Source organism: Tachypleus tridentatus, chromosome 10 (genome assembly GCF_004210375.1).
Source record: "Tachypleus tridentatus isolate NWPU-2018 chromosome 10, ASM421037v1, whole genome shotgun sequence".
NCBI classification, from domain to species: domain Eukaryota; kingdom Metazoa; phylum Arthropoda; class Merostomata; order Xiphosura; family Limulidae; genus Tachypleus; species Tachypleus tridentatus.
This window is the reverse complement of record NC_134834.1, coordinates 176123140-176135563: the sequence shown is the minus strand read 5'-3', so window position 1 is coordinate 176135563 and position 12424 is coordinate 176123140. Positions and strand designations below refer to the sequence as shown.

Below are 12424 nucleotides of genomic sequence, written 5' to 3'. Positions count from 1 at the left end.
TTTTAAGTCTTGTTATTCTATTAAAACACTAATTTAAATAATAATTTATTTACTTTTTAAACATTTGTAAAACACTAAACAAACATGTCCAGAGAAACTTCAAAACATAATGATTAGGAAACACTTTTACTTCTATAAGCTATACATATAATCTAAGTTAACTATCAAGTATCTTAAACCCATAAAATACTATAATGAATTTTCTTTATATGATTTAAATTATATTCCTCAGTGATAAATTCAAAGCAAAAATTCCAGTTGAAACTTTGAGCATTTAAAATCTAATTCATATTTAAACAATACAGTTTACATATATATTAAAGAACAATGAAACCATACTTCAAACAGCTTAGTACTTTACATATAAGAATATGTAGTTTCAAGTCTAAGAAAGGTACTTTTGCACTATTCAGATTTCTTTACTTAAATAAACTTTATTAAGCTTGTTCCACAAATGATGAAAACCAGAAGAGTGATTTGAAAATTACTTTTAATTTTTTGCACAATTCCTTCATAAAGAAATACTTTAGTGAATTTAAGTGTGTAGGAATATACAACAGGTTTATATATTCTCCTCAATATAGTATTATTTCTATAAGTTATTTTTTCATTCTGAATACATGCACATTTCACGTAACATGTGGTCAAGAAAACTGAAATCCGTTACGTTGATCTTATTTCAAGTTACCTTTACTCTTCTGTCATTTTCAAAGTTGGTAATACCAGTTACTACCCATGAGCAGTGTTGCTTATAATAGAATTGTCTATGGATGCTAACAATAGTGCCTTTTACAGGTAGAGTCTAGGTCATGAAAATCACCAGCCAAGTAGTAGTGCATAGAACACTTGGTCAATGCAAGTATCTTTTAATCTAAAATTCTTTGCATTAATTAGCCTGATGGGTGTCCTGAAGTTCAAAATATTTGAAAGAAGCAACTGTTGATTGTGAGAAACTTCAAGAACATTGTATTTGCACTCCACATAAAGATTGTAATTTTGTCTAACGTTCTTCTGTTTGGCACTAACTCGTTAAATTTCAGCAATACACCTTAGTTCCATATGTTGAATAAATATCCTATTTAGCAGACTAATCTAATGAAGCTTTTATGTTAATTTAGTCACCTGAATATGCCACATTGTGAACATATGGAAGAAGGAAATTTTGGTGTTTTTACAACAGAATATTGGATATTCAAAAAATGTATTCTAAAGATGGTTGGTATGGGTATTAAAACGTTAATTAAAGTAAAATACAGAACAACTTTTTGACCTTCTTAGGTCATCTTCAAGGAGGACCAACCATTGAAAAAGGTACAAAAGAGCTACCTTAGCAAAAGCCAAAGTTTAACATGCCAACAACCCTACCCACTACTAACATACTCCTAAAAATTCTGCATATACAAATTCTGTAGCAACATTCTCAGGAGATGACTGCCAAATGGACAGATGCTTGATAATGTATAACAGGATAAAGGAGGTACACCAGCTAATAACAACACTGGAACAGCTCTGACTGGCTCTTGCCTAGGCCAAAACAGTCATCAAGACATGACAATGGTATATCACACAGACACACACACATATATCTATATGTTTCATCTCTTTAATCCTATTCCACTTATGTGAATGGTTCAGGTATGTTTTGTGTTAAAAAAACATACTTTTTGAAAATCGACATTTCAGGCCTATAAACTGCATTTACTATAGGATAATTTTAAAGCTAATAAATATGTAAGCTGTATTAAGCAATGAATCATGAATTCTTAATATTATCCAATTTCTTGCCTCTATGTCTACCATTGTGCAAAAAATATATTTCGAGTTTTATAATTGTGCCAACTATATGATAATAGCTATTTCTTGGTGTGGAATATTCAGGAATTTAAGAAATCAAGTAAAAGTCACATTATAAGAATGAACAAAAAAGGCATAAATCTTCACATACCTTACAGGGTTATACCTGCCATTCAACATTGTTATTCTTTACCACTTTCCTATAGTATTGACATATCCCTTGCACAGTGAAAAAAACAAACAAATAATTTAAACACATATATATATATATATATATATATGTGTGTGTGCAATTCTTTGTTATATATTTTATGCTCACGTAAAGGGTTCAGTTACAGAAACTTGTATATAAATTACATGCACAAAACACATTAACTTATAGAAACCAGACACTTCTTAACTTCTAAGTTAGAAGTTACATTTATAATCAATGTGGTTTAATACGCAGTTAATATAGATATTTAGGTATGAAATATCTCTGTAAATGTTTGGAAATAAAATTATTTTAAACCACATTTTAGATTTTTAACTTTTAAATGTGATAAGTTGATAATATTTTTAAAGTACTGCATAAATTTTATAAATAATAGACACGTGTATGCATTGGAGAATCAACTAACATGGCATAAAAGAATCAACAGGAAGTAGCCTCATGAGTAGTATTGGGCAAACCTCACATTACACATTAAATGAAAACTTTAGAGTTGACAAAGTGCCACTGTAAATTGAAATTTAGTTATAAGACAATTACTACTAATACTCGTAATATTCACTGAGGTGTTGATGGCCACGTAACTGTAAGATGCTGCTTTTAAAACTCATACTAAATAACGTTTAGTTTCAGTAACTTGTAAGTGTATACCTGAATAACCTTAATATTTATTTTTTGAGAATTCAAAGCTAATACTAATAAAAAAACGTGTTTTTCACCATAATTTTATTTTTTACTACGCTGAATAAATTATATTACAGTAAGCCTTCGTTCAGTTTAACAATGAAGTTGTACTACATATGTAACGAGATAGATTTACAAAGACTAATAAACAGCCAGAAAGTTCCAGTCACTGATTGATACAAATGATAACAACGAATCAATGAAATTACCATTACGGTTATTCACATTATACCTGAACAGTAAACTACACTACAAACACGCTGTCATTTCAGTCTACAAATCACAAGCCTACGAAATATTCTGTTTATACATGGTAAAAAACCACCATCGTGTTTTGTATTTTTTGTAAACAGTGTGTGTGTGTGTGTGTCTTCTTATAGCAAAGACACATCGGGCTATCTGCTGAGCCCACCGAGGGGAATCGAACCCCTGATTTTAGCATTGTAAATCCGTAGACTTACTGCTGTACTAGCGGGGGGGGGGAGGTTGTAAACAGGAACTGCTATTAACGTAGAAAAAATAAATATTCACTAATTCAATAACTGGCTTTATTTGTGCATGGTTGTCCACAACAAAATACATGAATGATAAATGAAAATTCAGTTCTTAAAGAAAAAGTTAAACAAATCAAAGGAACTCTCAATATATGAAGTAGCAAATATAAATGTGAATGATAAATGCAAAGTTAATGAAACTGGATCTGCCATTACTTTCTGTTTTGTATCCATGATGCAAAATTATAATGTTTTAAAAGGAATAAAAAGTTATTTTTAAATACTCTTTTAGAATGCACAAATCTGATGGTTAGGGAGATCGACCCGAAACCTGAGAGCCGTGGATTCAAATATCGATCCTATCAAACACCCCTAGATGCCTTCCCTCTAGTCTGTCACTATTAAATTAGAGATGGCTTGTACAGATATCCTCGTATAGCTTTCGCGAAATTCAAAAAACCAAACCAATCAGTAAATATAACAATTTTTTATTTCTAAAAACATTAACAGACAATACCAAAGCTGTAAAATTTTGGGAACTGCAGATGGTTTGTTTTTAATTTCACGCAAAGCTAGCCGTTCCTAATTTAGTAGTTTAAGACTAGAGGAAAGCAGCTAGTCATCACAACTCTTGAACTACTCTTTTACCAACGAATAGTGGGATTGACCGTAATTTATATCGTCCCACGGCTGAAAGGGCGAACATGTTTGGTGTGACGGGGATTCGAACCCGCGACCCTCGCATTACGAAGTCGAGTTCCTTAACCACTTGGCCATGTCAGGCCAAACTGCAGCTGACTGGAACCACAATGGGACAATCTAAAAACGCTTAATATACTTAAATTCAAACTTTTCACGCATAAAACTTTACACAGTCCAAGACAGGCACATCACAATAACGTTTTTATTGTTTTCTTTACTGAAAATTTCCAATTTTTTAAAAGAGTGAATGCAAAAGAATAAGCCACGTTAACTCTTTACCCCGAAAGGTGAAAATGTCAGGTTATTTTGTTCGTTTGTTGTTGTTGTTTTGTAAGATATTCATTTAGGCTGAGAACATACAAAAAACAAGTTGTGAATTCAAAGTTATCGCTTTTTGTGTGTAAGAAAACTTTGGATGCTGAATAAACAAATGAATGAAAGATCCATGCTTTGAAATTATTATCCTAAAGGTGAAAATTATTTGAATTAGCAGACAGAGAGACCTCAATGGTTTTCTATGGTATTTTCAAATGGAACAGAAATTTAAGCCCTTTCGAATAGTTGATTAATTTGATTCAGAAGATAAAAAAGGGTAACTTTTAAAGAGCGTGTGTGTATGTGTGTTTTCTTATAGCAAAGCCACATTGGGCTATCTGCTGAGCCTACCGAGGGGAATCTTAAAAAGTTGGGTAATAACTACGAAAAGGACACAGTAATCAAGAAATAAGTATGAGAGTTTATTGGTCTAATATCATGATAGGTTCTCTCATAAGTAACGTTTTATCTTTTCATATTAAATGCATAACGTATTAACCTGCAAATTCTTCAAGAACAGACACACGGGATAATAGGAATCAATTAAAGCCTTAATATAATCAAAGTTAGCATGAAAATCACAATAGTTCCACTGTATCAAAGAGAGCTGGATGGAAAACTATTTTGTTTGTGACCATGATGTTTGTCTTTATCAGAAGGAAGTCTAGATCCAGATTTGGGCCGTGTGGGCAGATCTCTTTCGGAAGAAGGAGACTCCAGTGACTGAGTGCATGACCAAATAATGGTTCTACACATCAGGGCTAATAGAGGGGTTTTTTACAGTCACTGGAAGAGACAATGGAGACAGAGACAGGATTAGGTGTAGACTTGTCAATTCATATACCTTTGGAGGATAAAATACTTCATACTTGGGTAGAGAAAGAATCAGCAGGAAACAGGGAAAGATTCAATTGCATCCCACTGTAGCAGTGGAATGAAATGCAGCAGCCTATCTCTGACATAGAACAGGTGACAACAGTTTCCAAGTCTTCGAAAGAGAAATGTTATGAACCGTACATAAGTGCTGTATCTCTTTTTCTTCCATCAATTTAGGGCAAGAACGAAGGTATGAGGGGTAGGAGTCATGTATTGTACCTAATGTACTGAGTGTTTAGTTTACACTCACATGCATCATGGTCTTTGCCACCACAATGAGCACACATCATATTGATGACACTAGAAGTATTTGAGATGCAACATTCAAAAGTTGAGATAACGTGCTTTAACACTGGCTGGCGGACGTGCCAATGTAAATGTCAGAATAAGTACATTAGTAGGCTGCAGTATTTGAGAGTGGAAATGCATCTCACAGTAGATACTTCTTAACTGGAGAAAACAATGAGAATCTCCGACTCAGGAATGTTCCTTAAATCCATTTCAACAATAACTCCTCGAGAGATATCCAAAGTAGCATGGGGAGTAACATCATTAGCTATATCTCCAATGGCCTGTGACATGTTGTGGAGTAGATGTTGCCACCAAGATGTCCCCATAATACAACTTTTTCACTGACTCTGGGAGCCAGCAAGCCCTCTAATTCCCTTTGGATGAATAAGAAGGACAGTTGCTCTTAAAATTTCTCAAAATGAAGAGTGAAACAACGAAGTACAAGAGTAATAGGAGGTGGGGATTGGATATTAGTGTTTTTGTCACTGATTTGGTGATCATAACATAAAGAAAATATCCAAAACTCACAAACGTCATACACGATGAAGCCCTACGAGTGGATACACTAGAATGCTAAACAGAGGCATTATAATAACGCCAGGTTTTCGTGGGGCACTTTATCGAACACCATCATAAAACACAGTATTCACAGCACCTGTTTGGAACGTCAAATACTGACACTTAGTTGACCTAGCCCAACAATACCAACTGCTTGACCCTGAGGGAGCCATCCTAAGGACACTCATGTACAGGTATTAATGCCAAAGTGAAGTGTTGTAATGCCCCTGACATAAATCATCTATCACGATGATACCCCTAACAATAAGGATCCTTTCTTCCTCCTAAAGATATGCCACAGACGATAATTACATGGGTGGGATATTTTATCCCAAAGGAGCTAAACTGTATGTATAGAATCTTTTCTTGTAGGTCCTTTTACCATCTCCAGCTGAGGAGATAGTGTTACTGTCGAAAAAGTTCAGAAACAAGTTGAATCAAAATGTAAATATTATATTTTCAGGCTTACAACTAAGTGGTTTTAAAGGTAAAATATTCATAGCTGTTTTTATGTAGCGGCTTGTAAAGTTTTAATTTATAATAATAAGACTGGATACACTATTATAAATATACCCATTATTTATTTTAATAAAAAAGCATTTCGAATGGTATAAAACGGAGCGTTTATGGGTAGTATAAAGTTGTTTAAATGGCCTCTATATCTTGGCTTGAATGGTTTCAAAGAACTTATGTTGGTAGTGAAGAAGAACCTAAAAAATTTTAGAGGGTAGAAATCTCGACTTTCAAGAATCAACTTATAAACAGTCCCACAACTTTGACAGGAGTTTGTTTAGTAGGCTTTGTTCTTTGGACGGTTTTGAAGAAAGACTTGGCCAGTAACGACAAAAAATGATAAAAAATATTTTCCTTCTCTTTCAATAATCAATATAAAAAATTGTTTCATGACTTTTGCAGGAATTTTATTAGGTTTGCCCAGGTGTAAATAAAATATTCATAGGCGCTTTTCTGTAGGCTTGTGAAACAATAAAATAATAATATCAAGAACAAATGGATGAATTTTGTCTAACAGTCGGAAAATTAGATTACTATTATCAATATTTTAGCGGCCATAGCTACTGGGGTATAAGGTCTTGAGGCTCTTAGTCCTATTAAATCCAGCTGATGTTTTCGATAAACTCAACTCTAATTTGTTCCAACAACCTTCGAAGGCCTGGCATAGTCAGGTAGTTAAATCGTTCGACTCGTAATCCGAGGGTGGCGGGTTTGAATTCCCATCATACTAGACATACTCGCCCTTTCAACCGTGGGGCGTTATAATGCGAGGGTATTCGTTGATAAAAGAGTAGCTTAAGAGTTGGCGGTGGATGATGATGACTAGCTGCTTTTCCTTTAGTCTTACACTGTAAATTAATGACGGCTTGCGCAGATAGCTGTAGTGCAGCTTTGCGCGAAATTCAAAAACAAAGCTTGAATGGAAATATTTTGCGGTTTAGTGAATAATTGCCTGCATATTGTAAAATATTTGTACTGAACAAAAACCAGTTTGAGAATGAAAACCGTAAAATGTTTTCTTGTCTCAGTGAATTATTCGAAGAAATGATCTAAATTTTAGTCGTATTTGTAACACATTTATTCAGCTCGAAAAAATCAGTCACTTTGCAAATAAATTACAAGAATCAATATGAGAACACAATTGGATCCACTGGAGAATTTGTTGACAGCAGCTTGAAAACACTCACAGTAACTGTATTCTGATAAAAATCGTCAAGTAGAATTCAATTCAGAATCTCTTAGGAACATGTGGGTGCTAGGTTACATAAAAAGCTGACCTGTAAATAAAAGTAATGAACATACTTTCGTCTCTCACACCAATCTACGATGTATGAGCGAGTTAGTGTGTTTCGATGTCAAAAATTCAGCCAGGAATGGATCTCATCCAAAACCAAACCCATTATGTTCACAAAAATTGATGAGAAAACTGAAATTGTTTGCTTTGATCTATGTATTATTGTACATTGCGTGCACAATAATATTCATTTTTAGAAAGTTTGAGCGTCATAAAAAGTTTGCACAGCATTTGTTACTTTAAACATATCTAAGTTATATATAGTGTTCTTCTTGATTTAAATATGATTTTTCATTTTAAACTGAAATTACACTGTTTTTGTATGGTTCATATTAAAAGTAAGGAGTTTTAAATATATCATTTTACTACATGTTTCAGTTTCTTACGTATTGTACCATGTACGTCACCATTACTCTCCATTAGAGTTTGTATCGTTATTGCTTATCATATAGCTAATTGAATTTTAAATTTAACTGAAAGGGTATACACTAGTTATTTCAATTAATTAGATTATGTGTTGTATATAATATGCAACTGTTAGTTAAAGGGTCTTTAGTTTTATTATTATCTGTATCTCAAGTGTACATTTTAATTAGTTATTTTCTTATAAGTAGACGCAGTTCTTTGTTAGAGCTATGTCGGCATTCCATATGTATTGAATGACTTTAGGAACAGAAGAAAACTAACATGTTTGCTAATTACGATGTCAAGAGAGATATGATGAGATATATGTAATATGTGGGGATATCGTGTGTTTCTCCACCATCTCCATTGAGATAGACAAATTTTTAAACTTTTTGTTTAGTCCATCTATATGCAATTTAAGCCTAAACACATGGTCCTGAAACTGTTGAAATGATTTCAATTTTCCCACGGGAATTTTGCAACAAATTTGCTTAGTGTGGAAAGGATTAATAGCTGCAATGTCCTTTGCTGAAGGATTGGATAATATTTGTTATAGTTGATGACTGCCATGAGAAAATGACTAGTCATGTGTTGATTCTAGTTCAAAGAACGTAAAGTTTCTTGCAAGTGTATGACCTGTATACTTCGAGAGTTCTACTTAGTTGTCAAAATGTATAGTTCTCCAAAATTATCTCAATGAAAGGAAGCTTTTGATCAATGTACTGACCCAGTAGAAAGGCGAATATCTCATGTCTGTACAACTGTGCACAGTTTTTATGTTTCTAATAAAGATTTACTTAAAATCAGATATTCTTCTTATTTCTTATGCAGCTTAAAACTCAGTTACTTTTCAGACTCAATTACTTTGTTATTATTGTCCTTGCACCAAATATAGCCATTAATCACCACATAATGCTTCACTTACATCACCAACCCAAAAGGGTCCTGGCTATTTCTGTATTCTCTGGACTGAGAACAATATGTTGAACCTTGTACACTTTGTTATCACAGATTTTTTTTTTATTCACTTATTCTCTATGAACATATCAAGCTCTCCTCTGGCCAAAATTGACTGATAAGACCTGGGATGATCAAAATCCATCTTGGAGTCTCATATAGATTCCAACCCTCAGTCTTTTCATATCCAGATTCTTCAGTGCATGTCAATTTAGTTTCATTCTTATATATTCTTACATATAGCACTTAACTGATGAAGGTTGATCAGTTACAGTAGTTAGGAATTTTCCTAGAAGCTGCTCAAAACTTTCTTTATAAGATTAGATTGGGAATGTTTTCATTATTAAGAAGAGAATTATTCCATTCATTCTTCAATATCTTTATTTTACCACAACTGCAGATTCCTCCTCTGTATTACAGCTTCTATAAAGTCTCAGGAAATAGTCTTCCATTTTAATAATGACATACCAGATTTAAAGAGTTACAGAGAGCCCAAATGGAGGAAAAATTTACATTAAAAAGCAACAAACAAAAACGATACAATAACACTGCCTTTGTTATGGTAGACAAACTTAGTCTGGGATATTCAGATTTGTTGACTTTGCAAATAATAAAAGGAACAAAAAGAACTGAATTAAAGAAAACAAAACAATGTAAATAATAGAAAACGCATGAGGTACCACAAATTTTGCATACTAAACTATATAATATCTTCTCATTGTTAGCTTCCTCTTAAACTTGACTTATAACTTATTCATTTGTAGGTGGGTTCATTATATATTGTTTTAATTTTGACCTTATTAAGATCTTATGCAAAGTTTCACCTAGTTTATCTGTAATGATGTCAAAACCCAACTGCATGCCTGTCTAATTCTAGCTGAAATATTAGAACTAATATATTGTACCACAAAATTAGTTACTCACAGTCACACATTTAACATATAGTGGGTGACAAAGTAAGTGGCAATATAAAAATACTGGTTTTTTGCAAGGCTTATGATAAAGTTTTATTAAAAACTTGCTAATTTTGAAGACTTATCTGGTTGATGGATACAGAACCAGACTACTTCCAAAGATCGAAAAGGCTTCTATGAGTTTTGTAATGTATCATACACTTCAGAGGATGATGAAGTGCACAATTGTGACAACACTGCAATGAAGATAGTGTCATGCAGATGACACTGTAGCACCTAGTTCAAATTTAAAGGTGCTGTTGAAAATCTGAAATAATATTTGAGCTTATGAATATCCATATGTAGTTTCTTGATCATGCAATAAGCACACATGTAGTAACAACCGATTTTGAAGGGATGGTTCTAGTTAAGGGCTAGTCATGCTTATAATGACAAACAAGTTGTTGTCACCAGCGAGTTATTTATATTTTTTCTTTTGCCTTTAAAGCCACAATCTAATCCATCATTGTGGTGTAAACTGAATAAGGATGGTACATTGTGTTGAAATTAACTTGCAGTGCTATATCAAAGTATTACAACTCAAGAAGCTTTTTTAATAATTATTCAATATGGTTTAAATTTGTGCAAAGCTACATGAGGGCTACACTAAGTTAGCAGTGAAAGAGTAGAGGGAAGGCACCATCAACTCTTGGGCTACTCTTTTACTAACAAATTGTGAGATTGACCATCACATTATAATAGCTTTATGCCTGAAAGAGTGAGCATGTTTGGTGTGATAGAGATTTGAACCTGAGACCCTCATAATACAAGTCGATCATTCTAACCATAAATATTCAGACTAGGAGTGGAAGAGTGAAGCAAGTCTTCACCATAACTAACACAATTCAGTGGAAAGTTGGCTGTTGAAGTGAGCTCTTTGATACATGTAAATAACTTCTGATACCCCAGATTATGCTGTTTAGTCTTCAGCCAACACATATACAATAGTCTCTGTTAATGTATGAAACAATGGATAAGTTTTGGAACACAGTGATACAGCCAATAGAATAATTATGGATTGAAGACTTTTACAGTCCCAAGCAGAGAACCAATGACATTGAAAGGTGTATTTCAGAAAAAAACAACTTAGTATGCAGAGAACAAGCACTCATGCCAGTTCTAATGAACATTACAATTCATTTGTTACCAGAAAAATGTTAGCATAAGTTCCAGTCACACCTTGGAACCTCTTCCAGCATTTGTGTTGCACAAAGCCCATAGTATTTATTTCTTATCTCAAATCTCTGGGTGCCCTAAGTACAACACCATTGGAGTACTATGGGTTGATTGCAATGGCACAGCACACCTTACTGCTGTGTGAGGTATATTTACACTAGGCCAGAGTCATTTCAGTTGCTCATCTTTGGGATTCTGAAGCATCTCCTATTGTATCCACTTGCTAGAGGAGTAATCTTTGTCATAGTTTACATTTAATATATATGTTAAAACAGCTATGGTTTTAACTTTGACTCAGTGTCCAGGTCCCAGACATTCCACACATGGGTTTCGTTTTATCATTTGGCAGGATATCTGTTTGCATTTCTGTGTTGCAGGCCCAAGCAATGAACTACTATAAATTCACATTCTTCTGATGCCATAATTATATATTGGTAAACAACAACTTAAGCATAATGAAGTGATTTATTTTTATGGGGAACATACTATGTTTTGACAGATCATTGGTCTTTCTTCCTTTTATGGTTATAAAATCATTATTTGCCAATGTATTATTATATTTGCATAACATGTTTCTTGTTTTACTCAAGTATAAGTACTTGTCATCTAATTAGTGATGTGCATGAGTGGATTCACAAGATTCCCACTGTCCCTATTTACTATCTAGTGAAACCACAACCAAAGAAATGGGCTCGGAGAAGCTATCTACCCCTCTGGGTTTTAGGCTTACTAACCACTTCAGTGAAGCATGGTCCACCTGAATGGTGAACTTCCTTCCACAAAAGGTAGTTTTATGGTCATGACACTGCAAGAGGTTTTTTCTTTGTCATACTTTATCTGACCTTGAAAGCTAGAAATGTATGACTAGCATATGCAATAACATGTTCCACTCTATCCTACAACAGTGATAACACTATTTTATTCCATTGTTACTGGAGGTGATATCCAATAGAAACTCACTCTTAGCAGAAATTGGCCAGTGTTGGACCATCAACTAAAGCAAAGCTAAGGGAAAAGAAAGCTTAATCACATTTTTTACTTAATTCAAAATGTGTTTCCATTTTCTTGAGAGCCAACAATGGAGCTGTTTTCTTCAAAAAGTTGGCCACAAATAGTTGGCAATATGATATTAACCTAATGAAACTGTGAACTTCTCAATTCATTTTTGGCAAAGGCCAGTTTTTCAGTACAGCTATCTTAG

The 12424-nt window shown here is 33.6% G+C and overlaps 1 protein-coding gene across 6 annotated transcripts in view; it reads right to left on the bottom strand.

The window, feature by feature from the left end:
• Positions 1-3040, bottom strand: part of LOC143230977 (uncharacterized) — a 38680-nt gene extending 35640 nt beyond the window's left edge. Inside the window, exons 1-2 of one of the 6 annotated variants that reach the window (XM_076465346.1) lie at positions 2415-2643; positions 1946-2013 (exon numbers count right to left, since the gene is read on the bottom strand). The gene's annotated coding sequence lies outside the window, so the exon portion shown is untranslated. Of the gene's footprint in view, positions 1-1945; positions 2014-2414; positions 2648-2898 lie in introns of those variants that run through there. The other 5 variants (XM_076465347.1, XM_076465348.1, XM_076465350.1 and 2 more) reach the window with 5 other exon arrangements.
• Between the last annotated feature and the right edge of the window lie 9384 nt (positions 3041-12424).